At 37.1% G+C, this 19,631-nt stretch overlaps 1 protein-coding gene across 5 annotated transcripts in view; it reads left to right on the top strand.

Annotated features, from left to right (window-relative positions):
* The window catches only part of LOC106088340 (MICAL-like protein 1), a 236,281-nt gene that overhangs the window by 145,440 nt on the left and 71,210 nt on the right, over window positions 1–19,631 (top strand). For 2 of the 5 annotated variants that reach the window (XM_059366428.1, XM_059366427.1), the window contains exon 1: window positions 4,194–5,176. The exons of the other annotated variants lie outside the window; for them this stretch is intronic. The gene's annotated coding sequence lies outside the window, so the exon portion shown is untranslated. Of the gene's footprint in view, window positions 1–4,193; window positions 5,177–19,631 lie in introns of those variants that run through there. 5 annotated transcript variants of the gene reach the window in all.

Here is a 19,631-nt window from a genome sequence, read left to right as displayed (position 1 = left end):
TTCTCGCCAGGTTTCGAACTCATGCGTTCTGCGTCATAGGCGGACATGCTAACCTCTGCCACACTAGTACCCTCTAATCCTCCCCAGAATTTCGCCCAGGAAATCCTCTTCGCCTCGGCTCCTTTTTGAACCTACCCAGGGCTTCACGATATTCGCTCAGGAATTGAGTGATGTCCGATTTAAGTTTTAACGCAATGATTAGGGCCTCCCTTTTATAGCAGAGTTCGATCGGCGAGCCGCAGTGCGACAACTCTTTGGAGCGAAGTTTTTGTACCTCACAAATGTTGCCAGCATTAGGAGCGAATAACCTGCTGAAAATATTTTCTGATGTTTTCGCCAGGTTTCGAACTCATGCGTTCTGCGTCATAGGGGCGGACATGTTAACCTCTGCCACACTAGTACCCTCTAATCCTCCCCAGAATTTCGCCCAGGAAACCCTCATCGCTCTTCTCGTCTCCTTCTTGAACCTGCTCAGGGTTTCACTATATTCGCTCAGGAACTCCTCGTCGCTCTCCTCGTCTCCTTGAACCTATCAAAGGTTCCAGATATTCGTTCCAGTGTTCTTTCTCTCTCTTTTCGCCCATTCCGCCCTTTCCGTTGGCTGCCGATAGAGCTCGCATACCTTCTACTCAATCATCATTTATCTCCCAATGGATTATCGACGCTAGGGATTGCTACGGTCCAGCATAGCCATTTGTAGTTCGGGCCCTGATGACTACCTTGTCGATTTCTTGACTCGCTGCCCTCAAGTGACAGTGCCTGCACCTTTCCACTAGGGCACCTTACTTATCAAAGTAAGGTACCCTAGTAAAGTGTGCACTCTTCTCACTACCCTTGGCGGCAGAATATATGAAAGGCCTAACCCTTGCGGTTATACTCCTTTCTGCTTCTATTACAGGCCGCAAGGACCTTTCATTTGCAGACTCGACATCGCTTAGTAGAAAAGTCTTACATGGGGAAATGCCTCAAAGAAAGGCGGCATCATAAGTGAGGGAATAACCACCATTGACAAAATGTTTTTGATGTTCTTGCCAGGATTCCTGAAAAAAAGCCGTCATCATAAATAAGGGAATAACCACCATTGACAAAATGTTTTTGATGTTCCAGGATTCGAACCAAAGCGTTCAGTGTCATGGGCGGGCATACTTACCACTACGCGGTGGCCTCCAGTGACATTTCTAACAGATAAAAACAATTTCAACCTAAAAGACTGCTTACTACCATGTATTAAAATTTTCAAAGCATACTTTTAGGATGAAAAAATTTTTAACAACAGATAAATGTAAATATAAATATTCACTATTTTTGTTTTTTGCACTTTCTATAAAGATAAAAATTTAACAAAATGAAAATTTAACGAAAATTAAATTGTTTGGTTGTAAAAAATTCCCTCACAACAACAAAACAAAAATGAAATTTTTTTTAAAAAATCATATTTACCACACCAAAGATTTTTATTCAATCGCTTTTTAAAAGCACCTCGTTTATTCAGACTCTCCCCAGAATCGCCAAAACAAGATGAAAGATGTTGAGGTTATGTTGTTGCAACAACCTTCCATTTATGCTCGTGTGTACATATATATGTATGTATGGATGTGGTTCATGCCGTCTTTGTGGGCTTCGCCATAGGCATGTCTAGGAGCGATTTCAAGTTTCAGTTTTCCGATGGTTATGATGTTGTTCTAGTTGGTAGTTGTTGTTATTGCTGTGATATTTGCCAGAAATTCTTAAGCTGGACAACATTCTTAGTATGCCAGTTATACGCGTTATTTTTGCAAAAACAACAACACACAAAGCTAACTTGTTTAGTGGTAGCAGAATGAGCGGCTATTCCTTGGCGACCGTTCCTATCTCACACAAAGATGGAGGATAATGGACACAGAGTAATGGTGATGGTGGAGTTGGTACATATAATAAAAGCTGTCGTCATCGCCTTAGGCGGCTCGTGCTTAAGTTTTGTGTGATTTTTTGTTCAGTTACCTTGCTATTTGTTCTTTTCCCTTCCTTTGGGGGCTAAGTTGGGCCTCTGCAAAGCAAGAAAAAAATATGTTATGTGTTTATGTGTAGTTCTGGTTTTTGTGTTCATGTTCTTGTTCTGGGGCTGGTCGCTTATTTGTTGGTCGGTGGAAAATGTTCCAGCCATAGATGTAGGAAAAGAACGCATCATCATCATTGCTGGAATTACAGTTAAGTTTTTGCAACGGCCTTGCATGCTGTGTACTTGTTTAGATCAGCATGTGTGTGTGTGTGTGCGCGCGAGTGTATGAGGCAGCAAGGCAGTATGCAATCTGTGGCATTCAACATGGAAACTGCTTCATGAATTCACTTGAGTCTTGTAGGGAAGGAATGAGTGTGCTATGCGGCTAAACCTGTAATCAAATTTACATTCTAGGCAACATTGTATGCCAGGAACAGTAACGTTTTGTGGGGTTGAATGGGCAATAAATTTTAAAAAGGCTCATTTACATTCTTTCCGCAGCAGACAATGAAAGCAATTTTAGCGACCAAGAGAATTGAAGGAAAAGTGGTGAATAAATTTGTAATAAATTAGAAATATCACGAAAAATTAATTAGAAGTAATCTAAATGTATATGAGTATAAAAAACCATACATTTTATTTTGCGTAATTTCATTTTAAATTAACTCTATTTTATTTTTCGTTTGAGTTTGATTGTATTTCAGTATTTATCTTAAAAAACGACATTTTAAAATTGCCTACTATAACGTATTGTCACAATTTTTTTATGTGGCAATACCATTTATTATGATTGGTTATACTTACCACAGAGTGGCTACTCACCATGCCGTCGGGTGGCTACTCTTCAAGCGGTCAAGTGGTTACTCACCCCCAAGTGGCTACTCCTTACCTCGGAATAGTGTGTAGCCAATCTGAACAACGTTGAGTGGTGCGTAGCTCTGATAACTTCACCACAGTTTAGCATATAAAAGAACCTTGTATGTTTTCAGAACATTTAGCTGTTAGTGAACTTCGCAGTTGGTAACTCAGATAAAACTAAACACAGCTTAAAGCGGTAAACCGCTCAACCTACAGTTGCCAACAATTATCTTAATCACAATCATTGATTTTTTTGTTTTTTTTTTATTAAAATAGTCACACACTGGAATTCTATAGAATGGGGTTATGAGCCTCTATTTATTTTTAAGAAATTTATAATTACAAAAAAAAAAAAATCAAACAGAAAACACTAAAAAATTAGCAAAATATAACTGATCAGATTTCCTATAAATATAAAATGAATACAAAAATTTTTTGAAATAACTTTCAATAGCTAAATATAAGTTTAAATAAAACTTTACTACAATTATCTGTAGAAAAAAAAAAATAAATTTCTGTGGAAATATTATTTGATAAAAAAATACTGAAAAACAAAATATAGAAACAATCATTAAAAATTTTACTTTAGATCAATATTCTGAAAATATTTTTTTTTTTTTTGTTTTTTGAAAAATTCTCTTTTACAATAAAAATTTTGGAAACATTGTTCAGAGAAAAACATTAAACCACATTTTTGGAAATTTATTATGTAGTATATATTCTTTATCGCCATAAAAATCTTAGACGATCGAGCTACGTCCGTCCGTCCCCCAATCTGTTGAATCATGCTAGGCTTTTAAATTGATAGGTCTTTTCGCGTACTGTTCCAGTGACAATTTGCAGGCAAAAACTTGTAGGGGAGTAAGAATTAAAGGTCTTGGGCCCATAAACGGCGTATTTATTACCCGATTTCTAGTTGTCTCACGAACGGAGTATGTGGTTGTTCCGAAAGATACGTATATGTAGTTTTTTTATATGGTTCACAATTTGCTCTGAATAAAATATTTTTCAAGTTGTTCGTTAACTTTAAATTTTTAAGCAGATTTAGATTTTGTGGCTTTGTTATATTAATTAATATTATTTGTAAAGGTTTTGTCTAAATATTCTTTCCACTTGCATTCAAAATTATTTTTAACTTGGTATAGTTTTTTTTTTTTTTGTTATATTTATCTCTTTTAAATTCAGCAACATTCACTAAAACGCTAACGCCGACAACCGCTTTTGTGTTCTGCCTTAGCATAGTTTCCTTCTTTTAAACACACAAATGGTTGGCAACGCTCACATTTAACGTTTCTTTCGCATTCTCTCGCTACCTCTCTGACTTGACAACACTAAACCAAGCATTTCACTTCCAACTCTTTCGCAGAAAACTTGTACGGTCGGTTGCAATTTTTTCTTTTTTTTCATTCGTTTTGTATAAAAAATCGGAGTCTATCTGTTCTAAATTCCATCTAGACAAAAAAAACCACACGCACGTCACATAATGATGATGTGCCGTGTAAATTTGTGAATGTTATGTGAACGTCCGCACAAGATGTAAAATGTAGTGCAAATTACTACTTTATTGCTTTTGTTTATTTGATTTTGTTGTTGTCATCGTTTTTAATGAAAAGAAAATTTACAAAGATTTATTTATGCCTCAAAGAATCGTCCAAAAAAGCAAAATAACAATAATCGATTTTTAACAGTCTTTAAGTACTCACTCGTTCGTCTCCAGTTGGACATATCTTTCAAACAATCACCGAGTGTAATGAAGTGAAACCTTGTGCTGTGTGTAATTGTGTTACTTTTGGGCGAAATGTGTATGGGGTGGTGAAGAAGAAGAAGAAGAAGAAGGGTCACTCTTAAAGCGGCGGTCCGTTTAATTTTGTATTGCCAAAATTGAAGCCAAACACGCTGTGTGAGTGAGTGTTTTATGCGGCTGTGACCAATTACATAGATTGTACAACAACACACTGTATTGGCATTCAGCAAAACAACAAAAATCGAAAGAAGCCACAACGCGAAGAAACAACAAAAACAAGATATTAAAGAAATTCCAAAGAGTTGGTTCGTGAGTTCGTGTTTTAATGACAAATACGTTTTGCTTTTGATTATAGTTAAATGTAAAGCTCTTCTACACACAATTCATTTAGTGGAAGTGTAATTTATTGTTATTGTTGCTTCGTTAACCTACCGCAAAATTGCTGAAAAAAGTGAAAATTATATTTTTTTGCTTTAATGTAATATGTCTTAATAACAAAACAGCAACAACACCAGTGCCAAAGACATAAAATAACAAAACCTCGCCGTAGCCGTCGCAGTCGTCGTCATCGTTAGCAGCGTGGTCGACAGGGAAAGGTGAGCACCCAACACAACACCCAAGCAGAGCAAACACAAGTTAAAGTACGACAAAACATTTCTCTTGATGTACTTTTCCTTGACTTTCATGTTTTTCTTGTTGGAATTACACACTCATGTTGTTGTTGTTTTTGTCATGCATCTTTCACTAAGTCTACAACAAAAACACCGTAGCTCATTGTACGCTGAGCGTCTGTTCAGCTGTTTTGTCTCAGAATCAGGGTTGCCTAAGGCATTTTTTTACGATTATAATCTGGGAGTAAATTAGATTTTTGTTGTGAAAATCTACGATTTTAATTATTTGAATGATTAAACCAAAACAAACTGATATCACACATTGGGGCAGTCTCTTACAATTTGTATAGTGGGGGCAAATGAGGTGATTATAGGTATGGATAAGGGCAGGTTTCTGATCGCATACCAGAAATGGCAAAAAATTTTCCATAAACGCAAATTTTTAATAAATTCTTTACTAAAAATATATCTCAAGCAAAAATCGTCAACCTTAAAAGGCCAAAGGCTGTGTAAGCGTCAGATACTGGTATCGATATCGAGTGCACAATAAAGCTGGCAAAATATCGATGCTATCGATATTTAATTTTTTGGCCGAATATCGATTGATATTTTTCCGATGGATACCGCAAATTTAATTTTTCTGCAAAACTAAACAAAAATAAGCAATCCGATACAGAATGTATTCTTTAAGATACATAGCGCCTATAGAGGGCGCTATGTACGGGATCGCAGTGCAATACCTCTTTGGGGAGAAGTTTTAATAGGGCGTAGTACCTCACAAATATCACTGGCATTAGGAGGGGATAGCCACCGCTGAAAATTTCTGATGTTCTCGTTAGAATTCGAACCAAGGCGTTCAGCGTCATAGGCGGACATGGTAACCTCTGCGCTACGGTGACCTCCGCTAACTTTATTAACCTTGGTTTTATTTGGTCTGTGCATTGATATTGTTTCTATATAAATCGATCTCCTGATTTTTACTTTTCGTTTGAAATATAGGTGATGGGAAATTTACGATAGTATCGATACTATCGATATTTATTACTAAAACTTTCGAAAATATCGAATGTTGCGATTATCGATATTTCGCCGGCTCTAGTGCACACGCAGCACTTTAGTACGAAGGACGACGATCGGGATCGAGACGAAACGAGGCTACTACAGAAAGGACCTAGGAAAAATATTCATATGGCTTTCGGTAATATAAGAGGACGCATAGAGCTACGGACGCATTTGTGCAGAATAGGCACATTTATGCAGATTAGTGACAGCTTGCGTAGATACACTTAAGCTTAATTTTAACCTTACCATGAGCAATTTTAACCTTACCATGAACGTTATTCGTATTTTGTCCGGGCCTGTTCACCAAATACTAGCTTTTTTCTTGCACAATTTTATTTAGCAATTCTCCCAACCTTGATCAGGTTTAATTATTTGTCTTTAATAAGGGTTTTCATTGCTTCTATTGCATAAGCGTTTTTATTTTTATACTCTCTACCATAGGATGGTCCGATTCGGACCATAACTACATAAGCTCCAGTAGCATAGCAATTCTATTCTTTTATCCGTTCGTTTCCTTTGTTTGCCCTAAAAGAGAGACAGGGAAAAGAACTCGACAATTGAGATCCATGGTGGAGGATATATAAGATTTGGCCCGGCCGAACTTAGCACGCTTTTACCTTTTTTTTTTAATTATAGTTTTATAGTTTTATAGATTTTTTTATTCTTTATTTTATTATATTTTATAAAGTTATTTATTCAATTTTTTTAATTAACTCTATTTTTACTTTATATTTTTCATATTTTACTGTTTATTTTTTTTTTTTTAATTTATTAAATTTTTCTATTATTGTGTATAATTATATATTTATTATATATATTATCATAGTTGTTTTTTTTTATACTATTGTACTGTTTTTTAAATATTTTTATTGCATATAAAACCGTATGTTTTGTTTTATTTTTTCTAGTTTATTTTTGAAATTTTTGGTTTATCTTACTTAACTTGAGTAGATTTCTTATCAATTTATCATTTTTTTTTTTGTTATTTGTTACTTCAATGTTTTTGTCCAAACCATGCGACCAATTACCAATCTTGTCGATGAAGGACTCTATCGTGTCAATTCGGTACAAACAACCGGCTGCCAGTCTTAGATGTACCCTTGCAATTTTGCTTAATATATAACAAATTGGCAACCCTAATTTGTATGTCCATCTTTATCAACATCATCATCATTTCATTTTGCTCATTAAGTGTCGATATATGAGAATATTGCGAGAGACAGAGAAAGAACGGTGTTGTCATATTCCCCATATGGAATTTAATGCTATACCACATTGTTGCTAGCATTATGATGTTTATTCAGGTCTTTGGTCAAAGAGCAAATTTGTCAGATGCATTTCCTTCCTGTTTTCGAAAAGCACATCATTATGACTATGACAATGACAGCAGTTGTTGCTGATGATATTTCTTCATGAAAAATGAAATCATTAAAAGTTAATGTTTCATTGAATTTAGGATATCATACGATATTCTTTTTGTGTGTGTTTATTCTTTTCTCAATGACTCATGCAATGGTTTTGTGTTATTTATTGTTGTAATATTTATTGTGGCATTTTGAAGTTTTGTTCTCCTTTTCTTCAATCCGTATTGTGTCACCCACCACATCCCCATTGGGAGCCCTTATCAGTAGTATGGTGACGTGCGCTTTTTTTTGTTTTTGGATATAAACATATGTGTTGTTACTTGAAGTAAATAAAGCACAAATACTCGCCCGCTTAAACCAATATAAAATTATGTCATAATACTCAAATAATAAGGAAGGTTAATAAGCTTTGCGGTGTAATTTAAACATTTATAAATATAAAAATTGAATTATCGATTAGAAAAAATTTCAGGGGCAACACTTAAAGAAGGGAAATTTTTCTTGACGATAGTGGGAAAGTTACAAATATTTGCCGACAGTGTAAATGATAACAACAGATTTATTTTCGAACGATCAAAGCTTCTGGTGAACTACATTGATAGTATATCTTCAAATCGAAACGTTTCTGTTAACTGTCATTTTACGTTTAAGAACATTTTTTTTGTTCTAATGGCTTTAGTACTTGCTATTTCTGTTTGGAAAAAAAATAGCCTTAGTGTTCTTTTCTACAGGAAAAGGCAGTTTTAATTTACTTGCTTGGAGAAGTTGTAGTTTTAGTGCTTTCCTCTAAGAAAAGGTTTCTTTAGTAACATTTCCCTTGGGAGAGGGTATTTTTAGTACTCTTTTCTTTAGGAAAGGACGGTTTTGTAACCTATCTTTTAGGAAAGGAATGGTTTTTAGGTCACTTTACTTTGGGAAAAAGTATTTTTGGTAACCCTTTCTTTAGAAAAGGGTGGCTACACGCCACTGTAGCGCAGAGGTTATCATGTCCGCCTATAACATTGAACGCCTGGGTTCGAATCCTGGTTGTAATATCATATAAAATTTTCGGCGGTGATTATCACTTTCTTTGGGAAAGGGCAGTTGTAGTATCCTTTCCTTTGAGAATAGTAAGATTTAGTGCACTTTCCCTTTGAGAAAGGGTAGTTTATTACACTTAATTTTGGGAAAGGGTAGTTTTAGTACACTTTCCTTTGCGGAAGTGTAGTTTTAGAACCCTTTCCTTTGGAAAAAGTAGCTTTGGAATCCTTTCCCTTGGGAAAAGGTAGTTTTTGTAACCTTTTCTTTGGGAAATGGTACCCTTTCAGGTGGGAAATGTTACGTTAAGATCCTTTTAATTTGGGAAAGAATATTTTTAGTATCCTTTCCTTTGGGAATAGGTGGTTTTAGTACCCTTTTTCTTGGGAAAGGGTAGTTTTAGTACCCAATCCTTTGGGAAAGGATCGTTTTAGTACCCAATCCTTTAGACAAGGGTAGTTTTAGAACCAGTTCCTTTGGAAAAGGGTAGGTTTAGTACCCTTTCCTTTGTAAAACGGTAGTCTTAGTACCCTAGCCTTTGGAAAAGCGGTAGTTTTAGTACCCCTTCCTTTGTAAAAGAATAATTTTAGTATCCTTTCCATTGAAAAAGGATAGTTTTAGTACGCTTTTCTTTGAAAAAGGGTAGTTTTAGTAACCTTACCTTTGGAAAATGGTAGTTTTAGTATCCTTTCGTTTGGGAAAGGGTAGTTTTGGAACCCTTTGCTTTGGAAAAGTCCAGTTTTTATATCCTTTCCTTTGGGAAAGTGTAGTTTCAATACCTTTTCCTTTGGGAAAGGGTAGTTTTAGTAACATTTCGTTTGTAAACGGGTAGTTTTAGTGCTCCTTTATTTGGAAAAGGGTAGTTTTAGTACCCTTTCCTTTGAAAAGGGTAGTTTTAGTACCCTTTCCTTTGGAAAAGGGTGGTTCTAGTATCCTTTCCTTTGGGAAAGGGTAGTTGTAGCACCGTTGCGTTTGGGAAAGAGTAGTTTTAGTACACTTTTCTTTGGGAAAGGGTAGTTTTAGTATCCTTTCCTTTAGAAAAGGCTAGTTTTAATACCCTTTCCTTTGTGAAAGCACCTTTCCCTTGGAGAAGGTTAATTTTAGTACCCTTTCCTTTGTAAAAGGGTAGTTTTCGTACTCTTTCCTTTGGAAAAGGCTAGTTTTAGTACCCTTTCCTTAGGAAACGGGTGGTTTTATTACCCTTTCCTTTGGATAATGGTAGTTTTAGTACCCTTTTCTTTGGGAAGTGTAGTTTTAGTATCCGCTCCTTTGGAAAGGGTAGTTATAGCACCGTTTCCTTTGGGAAAGTGTAGATTTAGCACCCTTTTTTGGGAAAGGATAGGTTTGGTAACCTTTCCTATGGGAAAAGGGTAGTTTTAGTACCCTTCATTTCGATAGGGTAGTTTTAGTACCCTTTCATTTTGATAGGGTAGTTTTAGTACCCTTTCTTTTGGGTAAGGGTGGTCTAAGTACCCTTTCCTTTGGGAAAGATCCTTTGGGAAAGGGTTTTGTTAGTACCCTCTCCCTTGGATTAGGGTAGTTTTAGTACTTTTTCGTTTGGAAAAGGGTGGTTTTCCTTCCTTTGGGAAAGAATAGTGTTAGTACCCTTTTTTTGTAAATGCACTTTAAGTTCCCTTTCCTTTGGCAAAGGGTACTACCCTTTCCCAAAGGTTTTTTAGTACTTAGTACTTTTAGTTTTAGTACTTTTTCCGTTGGGAAAGGGAAGTGTTATAACCCATTACTTTGAAAAAGGGTGGTTTTATTGCTATTTTTATTGGGAAAGGGTAGTGTTATTAGATTCATTGTCTTTGGGAAAGGGTAGTGTTGTTAGAATCCTTTTCTTTGGGAAGGGGTTTTCTTGTTAGAAACCCTTTCTTTGGGAATGGGTTGTCTTCTTCCATTTCCGTGGGAAAGGGTAATTTTACTACCTTATTCTTTGAAAAAGAGTCGATTTAGTGCCTATTTCTTTGCGAAAATTTCGGTTTAGTACCTTTTTCTTTGGGGAAGAGTCGACTCAGTACCTGTTCCATTTAGAAAGTCTGTCTTATCAACCTAGTTTGGAGCTCTTTTTGTCTTTAATGGGCTATACCTTACAAAAAATTTCAAAAAGGTTGATTTTAGTACAATGGGACCGGAAAAGTGATTCATATTCAGCGGTATTTTTTGCAAAATAAATTAATTTAAAAATAAGTTTTAAAGCTTAATTTTCTGTGGTTCTTGCCATTAGTTGGATAGATTACATAAATTTAGCAAGCAAAAATCACACAGCATCTGGTGGATACTTTAAACCACCTCCCTCAAACCACATAAACTCTGCGATTTAGTACTGAAAATAAATTTTCAGTATGTGGTTGCTCATTGTACCACAAAATGGTGGTGTATACATCAACAAATCTTTATGTAGTTGCAGTAGCCTGACGGCAAAACAAAACCTTTGATATTAAAACCAAAAGCCAACACAAAAAACTATTTTTATCATCAAATATTTAGCAACATGGTATAAAAAAAAACTTTACAGTTCCCTACTGTAAGACACAAACAAAGACTTCTTTCTTTCTTTTCTGCCAACAAAGATGTTGCATACATTCCTTCCATACAATGGAACAATTCCGATTTTCATCATCATGCACAACCTTGAATGGTGTGAAGTAAGTCGTTTGAATATACCAAATAAAAACATATTGAGAGTAGAAAAACAAAAATGTAGCACACAAAATTGACAAACGAAACACCCCGAACATTAAAAACTTTAATGACCAATTGCCCTTATTTGGGGGGGAACACAACATCAAAATTTACATGCAACTCAAACAATCGAACCACGAATTCGGTCAACTTCTTCAACCAAAAACAGAAATTTACACAACAATTTCGTTTTATTCACTGCAGTAACTGAAAAAAAAACAAAAAGCAGCTATTGAAACGAAACAAAAACGTGAATTGGATATGGTACTACCAATATGAGGAACCAAAAACGTGCCAAACTGGCGGCGTCTTGCAGTCAATCAATCCGTGCGCCAGTAATCTGAGGCAATAATGCCTCTCAAACATATTGTTTAGGTTGTGTATTGGATATCTATTAAAAAGAAGCCGCTGCTTGTTATACAAATTCACTTCAAGGAAATGTTTGAAGTGGCTGGTTGTGGCTACAATTGATCGAAATAGTTGAGTGATGTATAATCGATATCCATGACCTTTGCCAAAATGTTGGAACACCAAGTGGAAATTGTGAGTCATAAGGCAAACAAATTTTGCATTGAATTTTGTTTGATATGAGCCACATTATTGGCATTGAAAAAGAGTTACACAAATGTGAAAAAAGGGCATGGCTGGGGAAGAGATGTAAAAATATTCTATGTCGAAATCCGTATTAAAACAATCCATATTAAAAAAAATAATAATATTCTTTTACTAGTAAAATTTCTAGAAAAAATTTGTATGAAATTCACATTTTAAAAGAATTTTCTGTATAACAAATTTCTAAAAAAACTTTCTACAATTTTTTTTTCAATTTTTCCTTAGTGAACCCTGTCTCTTTGTCATCTCCTAATTTCTAGCCTCTATACCCCTAAAATATTGCCTACATGTATTTGCTCGTTTTTAGTACTTTTTTAAATGCCAAAAACAAATTGTAGCAAATATTGTTAGACTAATGATTGGACTATAAATCAGATCATGGTTAATTGCTAATATCACAGAAACACGGCACTGACTGTGTTTTTGTATATGTGGCAAAAGTGTCTTTGACTTGGTGAATATTCAGGGTACGCGCCCAATTCAAACAATAATGCCGTGTCAGACAACAGTCAGCCAGTCATCATTCAATAGCCACCGTATAACACCACTCCCAAGAGTTTTGAATCACTTCACTCATGAAATTCTTCTCTGGGTCGTTTGGTCGATCAGAAATAAAATAAAATAAAAATATGGCTTATTTTCCCTTCACAATCAACAGCCGCCACCGCTGTTGCTATTGCTGCGGCTGTTACTCCTGCTATCGCGCTAATTTTACACGGCATTTGCGATTTTTTCGGTCGAATGAACAAATGAAAGAACATATAAATGAATGAATAATGGTTGCTTTAATTATTTTTTACACTTTAAGCTGTACAAAATGAATGTAAGGCTTTGTGACCTAGGGTGGAACGAAAAATAAGAGGCTTTTGGATTGAAATTTGGAACAATCTCAAATATTTTCAGTAAAGAAAATGTTAAGATAAATAGGAAATGGTCGCAATTCGCTTTTAAACGCACCTATTTTTTTGTAAATTAGGGTGGATCCAAAAAAATTATAATTCTAACAGATTGACGATTGAACAAAATAAAGGTAGGCTTAGGAAATACAAAACTTAAAGAAATCGTTTTTAAGATAAATGTTCTCCAAAATTATGTTTATTGGGGTGGAACAATAAAATTGTTTTCTCTCAAGTATATTAAAATAATTTGTGTAAGTCATAAGTATTTTAGAATTAAGAAAACAAACTTTAACATTTAAATAACTTAATTTTGAGCTTCGTGGATTAGGGTGGTTCGATAGATATTAATATTTAAGGTGGAAAAATTTACATATGTGTTGAAACATATGGACAAAAAAAACTTTAAATGCATACTTAAAACAATTGTCGTGTAAACTAGGGTGAAACGATAGGTAGATGAGAAGATATAAAAAGGAAGTATGTAAATTTTGGTGAAAAAATTTACATATGTGTTGAAACATATGGACAAAAAATAAAGCTTTATATGCATACTTAAAACAATTGTCTTGTAATCTAGAGTGGTTTGTTACGTAGATGACGAGATATAAAAAGGTTGAGCGTTCACCCAGACGTCACACCCACAAGTATGTGCATCATCGGAGGACCACCGGTCCACTCCCAGCTTAATTATGTACTCGGTGTGTGTCAACCAATGTAACTGTGCGTCTACTCACATGCAAAATTTCATCGCGTAAAAAGAAATACATATTCAAGATCAACCTCAATAGACCCATATGTATGGCCTATATCACAGTGCCCACAGGTATAACTTCTTTAATAGAGTTCAGTGACCTATTATCAAAGCCAATAGTTTCTTAATTTTCCGAGGTCATTTGGTGTGTGCTAACCGTGTACAGATGTACAGATTTTCGCCCCACTAACGACTCTCCACTGGCCTTGTATGTTAAACCAGCGACTAGTGCGATCGGCGGGGATGAGCCCTTCCTGGTATATTCCCTCTTTCCGAAATACCATGGCGTCCGGAAATACAATAAAGCGCTATGTCATGAGCACGAAGTTAATTTTAGTATCCCTTTAATACCGCCACACACCTCGGCCTTTGTTTCCTCGAAACTAAGGCCTTTAGTGCCACTATACTTTCAACATAAATGTTGAGTTTTCAAATCGCTTTTCCGAGATTTCATTTGCTGTTATCATAATGCCCCAAATATCTTTCTGAAAGATCGCACACTCATTCGGTTGTCTCAACTACCCCGACTTCAACTTGGAGCCAACAGTGAAGAATGTGTTCTTATCTCTCCTTAACTAGTTGCTCCCTTTATCATCATGTCTCTTTCTTTATTTTACTTTTAACCCTAGTTCTAAATTAAACACATAGTATCTGCTTTCCAAACTTCTCTTCCAGAATAGCAAACACTGAAAATCTTATCTCGAATTCGTTTTGGTGCCAAGTCTTCCTCAGTCAATCTTTCGTATCTATAGTATCCAACATAGAAATGTGGCCGTACATGTCCTCCTTCAGCATGGCGGGCTCCCTCAGTCTGAGCTCAATCTTGGCGCAACAGTTCTGAACACACCCGCAAAAGGTAATAAGATGAGACCGTGGCGGAGGTGTGCATGTCCGCCTATGACTCTGAACGCCTGAGTTCAAATGCTGTCTAAAACATGAGAAAAAATTTTTAGAGTTTGTAGTTCTCTACTAAAGCTAGCTACCTTTCTGAGGAATTCAGCCGTGTTAATTTTCTCCATTAAGTGGTGTCGGTCAACGGTACCCCGCTTGGACTTGGAAATAAAAAGGGGGTTTATTTCGTTCAGCTTAAATTTGAATCGGACAATTCGGAAGGTGAATTACTACATTCGATTAAACTCCCCACTAGCTACCGAACATCCTCCTGCAGAAGTAGAAGAGACACGTGTCTTAAGCCTTTTTCCCTCCATATTTCTCTTATAGTACAACTAGAATAGAGGAAATTGCCTCCTTCAGAAAACTTTTCCAGACCGAATTCTTAAATCTGTTATCTCCGAGTTAAAAGCGTCTTCCTTGGGTAAGGCTTCAACCCATTTCTCTGAGTGTAGTATCTGGGCAGTCACCTCAGTGAATTAGCCTTAAGCTCGCTCATTATCGTCAGAAACTTGGCTCGGATATGTAGAACGAATTCGTCGGCATATGCGATTAAGTTCATGTCATTCTTGTTGGTTTCCAATAAGACTTCGTTTATCAGAGTTTCTAGAGATTCGTCTATCACATAGCCAATCACTACAGTCTCATCAGTGCCCTATCCCTGACCTCGCCGATTGTCGACAAAAACTTGCCACTGATAAGTAGCACGACATCGTCCGCATATGGGATTAGTTTCGTGGCATCCTTTTTGAGGTCTAATAGTAAATGCAAATTTGTCCATGAACATTCCGCCGCTGAAGAGTTTTCCTGCTTGGATTCGATGCCAGATGTTCAGCGTCAGACATGCTAACCTATGCTCTTCGGTAAACTCTAGAGGTCTTACAGTAGTGAGGTCGTTTATCAAAATTTTTCAGAATTGAAAAGCACAGCCCCTGTAGGCGTTCCTCTTGTCACCGCATTCTGACGATACTCTTCCAAGTCCGCATTTATAATCTTGAAACTTTACATATTCGTTCAGCGCGAGGTATATGGTAGGACTCCCGTGAGGTTCAGGGCGGCGATTATCGTCCCATCTTCTCATTGTTTAATGCCCCTGGATAGCCAGAGAGATCGCCATGGCGTAATCCTTTAGTTAGAGAAACGTCCTGGCCTCTCGTACCACTTCGTAAAGGGCCGTCTCCGCCGACCTACCCTTGAGAAATGCGTGCAGTGCCCCATTGAAGTTCTCCTCTGTCAGTCTTTTCCTAGCCTTAAGGTCTATCAGTCTTACCAGTGTTTTGGGGTAAAAAGATGCCACACAGAAAGTCAATAATCCTTTGTCGCAAAGTGATTTATTTTCACCCTGATCTGTCAGTCTTACCAGACTGATGTGATGTCTTCGACCTGAACGCCTGGGTTCGAATCCTGGCGAGAATATAAGAAAAAAATTTCAACTTGTAAAAACTTCTCCTGAAAGAGGTGTCGGTCTGCGGCACGCCGTTCGGACTCGGCTATAAAAAGGAGGTGCCTTATCATTGAACTTAAATTTTAATCGGACAGCACTCATTGATATGTAAGAAGTTTGTCCCTGTCCCAAATGAAATGCTCATGGGCAAATTTACATTTGCAGACTGGTGTGCCCATAAATCACGATGGAGATAAGGACCACCCTGACCACCCTCTCTCTATGCCCTGGTGTACCCATAATCCACCATGGAGGTAAAGACCACCCTCTCCCCATGCCCTCGGTATGCTGGACTATACAAGATATGCTCTGAAAATCTGTTTCATACAGAGCAATGTAGCTCCATGTGACCCCTGTTGCAGCGCCGGGTCAAATTCATTGACTGGAATTCAATTTCAAGGGTTGAGAAGTGTGAATCGCCTACAACACTATCTTCTCATCTTTGACAATCTTACCGATGAGATCTTCCTTAAAGGCATATCTTGTGGTTAATATCATGGTATTACAAAGCTTACTTTGCTCAAATTAGATGCCCCACTAGTGGGTTTCAATTCTCCATAGAATTGCGAACTTTTCTTCGCTCTTCTCGTCTCATACTTGAACCTGCCTGGGGCTTCCCGACATTCGTCCCCGCTCTCTGCAGTGTTCTCCCTTGTTGCCTTATTAAAAAGCCTTCTGATATCCTTTTTGAGTAACTTCTGTTCCTTCATGTCCACCATGACTGTTTGGTCATACGCGGCGGTACCAGCTCTGGACATGTCCTCAGAGGGGTTTCGTTCACCCAGTCCGTAATAAAATCCTTTATTGACTTCAGTTCTCTTGCGTCCGATGACGGCTCCCAGGGACTTTAACTGCCTATGATATCTGATTTTCTAAGTCGTTCCGGTAGCCGATTTGGTAGTGTGCTTAAATTACCCATATGTCATGGGTTCGAATTCCACAAATGGCCTGATCTGCCTCTACGTGGTATCGTAGTGGACTTGAATTGTCTAAGTGAGTCTGTTTAGACTAGACTGCCTCTCTAACCTAACCTTACCTTCTCTGAACCTTTCCCAGTTGGCCTAACTTTGAAGCAGGGCTGAGGAGTCTGATCCTCGACTCCGACCCTGGCTGGAGATTAAAGCGGAGTCGGAGAGCGGTTCGGAGTCGGGGCAAATGTGCTAAACTCCGAACCGTAGTCCGACTCCGGCTCAATAGTCCGACTTCGGCTCAAAGGTCCGACTCCGGCCTCAAAAACGTCGTCTAGGTAGCCCTGCTTGAAGTCTTGCTTCTTTAGCTCGAAATCATTAACAAAATTCTTCGATCAAGGAAAACATTTGTAATTTAAAGTTATTTTTTTGCGTGTAGCTTGTCTTTAAATGCGTTTCACCCTAATATACCAATATGTAATTAATTCATTAAAACCACCAATAAATTAATTTCTTCTTTTATTCTTTCGTTTGATTCTAGTACAAGTAGCTACACAGTTTTCTATGAAAATTGTATTTAGCACTTTCCGTTTAGCATGATGCGGAAATTGAATATAAAAACGCTATTATAGCTCCAATATACGCTTGGCCTTAAAATCGTAATGAAAAATACCATATTAACACGAAATAGCCGTGTAAAGAAATAAGCCTCTCTTTTATGTATGCCAAATTGTCTGATGATGATGATAGTCATGAACAACTGGAACTCACAAAAAATTTAACTCAAATCAAAACCATTTTTTTTTTAATTCAAATTGTTTGTTCAGTAGAGAGTATCTGAACCATTAAGCATAAAACATCAGCTTAGCTGTAATTGTTTGCTATGCCCATATTATAGCAATTTGCAATTACTACTATTTTGTGAGTGCATGGTTTTTTTTTTGGCTCCATGTTCGATAAGAGTACAAAAATTGGAGCATCACTTTGGTTTAGTGTAGAGCGTGTTTTTTCCATTCAGTAGCACTTTTTTCTATTGAGGTTTCCTTTCATGCTTCACCGAATATTTTGATACGTTTCAATGAATTGAGTTTAAATTTGTTGACAGTCATGGCGCGTTTGATGGTGATGATTATGATGACGATGATAATAATGATTGACTTGACTTGATTCTATTAGAGATTGACATTTGTTGACTTATTTTGCTACCGATTTTAATTGCTATCATAGAATATGGGTTAAAGTTTTTATTTTGTAGTTAGAAGTTAGAAGCGGCATGTTGTAAATAGAATGCTTCAAGGTGACTTTTTTAATGAGTCTATTATTTAATTAAAACAAATTGATTTTGAACTTTTTTTTTACCTTAGCTTTTGGAAAATTTCTGAATGTGGTAAAGGTGACTGTAATTTAAGAGAGTGAAGACAGAGTAATTTGGTTATAGACATTTTAACACGTTGAACACCCCTTTTGCAAACTGTTATATTGTTAAACTGTTGTACAGCAATATAGTTGAATATATTTTGGATCAAAAAAAAAAAATATATATATATATAAAAATATCAAAAATACGTAGATCTAATACCAAACTCCTCAACAGAGCGAAAGCCACAAGAGCACCACACGATTGGGACATCTATAAGGCTGAGCTAAGAAAATAAAAGGCTGAGAAAGGCTCAGAACAAATCCTGGACAGAATTCTGCAGCTCCGTGGAGGATACATCTGAGGCCCCTAGGCTAAGGAAGATTCTGTCCTTGAGATCTATTACAAAAACAACAAATGTTGCCCATGAACATTCCACTAAGGAACAGGGGCAAACTTCTCAAATATCCATGAGTGCAGTCCGATTCAATTTTAAACTCAATGATAGGGGGCCTCTTTTTTATAGCCGAGTTCGAACCGCGTGCCGCAGTGCGACACCTCTTCGGAGAGAAGTTTTACATGGCATAGTACCCCACAAATGTTGGCAGCATTAGGAGGGGAAAACCACAGCTGAAAATTTTTTCTGATGGTCTCGCCAGGATTCGCACCCAAGCGTTCAGCATCATAGGCGGACATGCTATCCTCTGCGCTACAGTGGCCTTCCCTTGAGATCTGTCGGAAGTCAGAGAATGTATGGACCACGTCTAGTGAGGAAACGCTAGAACTACTCGTTGATACACATTTCCCAGGAAATTCTCCAATGGATAACGTGGCGCCAGAATAGGTTGTCGTTGGTATGAATTCGTCGGAGGTTATTAGGGAAATTGTGTCAGAGCCGAAAATTCTTTGGGCCATAAGAAGATTCGACTCCTTTAAGTCGCCAGGCCCTGATGATGTATCACCGGTTGAATTACAAGCTGTGTCTGATAGACTGGTTCTTTGGCTTAGGGATGTACTCTACTTGTATCAGCATGTCATACATACCTGTGGGATGGAGGGACACACGTCACAGTCATCTTCATTCCGAAAGCAGGAAAACCTCACCACACGAAGGCGAAAGATTTTCGTCCTATTAGTCTGTCATCCTTTATGCTGAAGGCTCTTGGGAGGTTGATAGAAACATATTTTAGGGCAAAGATCTCTGGAGATCGCCTGTCCCTGGAGATCGTCTGTCAATGGTAGCATTTCTTGACATTGAAGGTGCTCTCAATAATGCAAAACCGACGTCAATCATATAGGAGTTGGAGTTTCTAGGCATCAACACTGCAAATGCAAATTTGACCATGATCATTCCATTTAGGAACATGGGCAAACTTCTCACATATCAATGAGTACTGTTCGATTCAAGTTTAAGCTCAATGATAAGGGTCCCCTTTTTATAGAGGTTAAC

This window comes from Stomoxys calcitrans, chromosome 4 (assembly GCF_963082655.1).
Source record: "Stomoxys calcitrans chromosome 4, idStoCalc2.1, whole genome shotgun sequence".
In the NCBI taxonomy this organism is placed as follows: Eukaryota; Metazoa; Arthropoda; class Insecta; order Diptera; family Muscidae; genus Stomoxys; species Stomoxys calcitrans.
The sequence above is the reverse complement of the archived record's forward strand: the minus strand, read 5'-3'. Positions and strand labels throughout refer to the sequence as shown.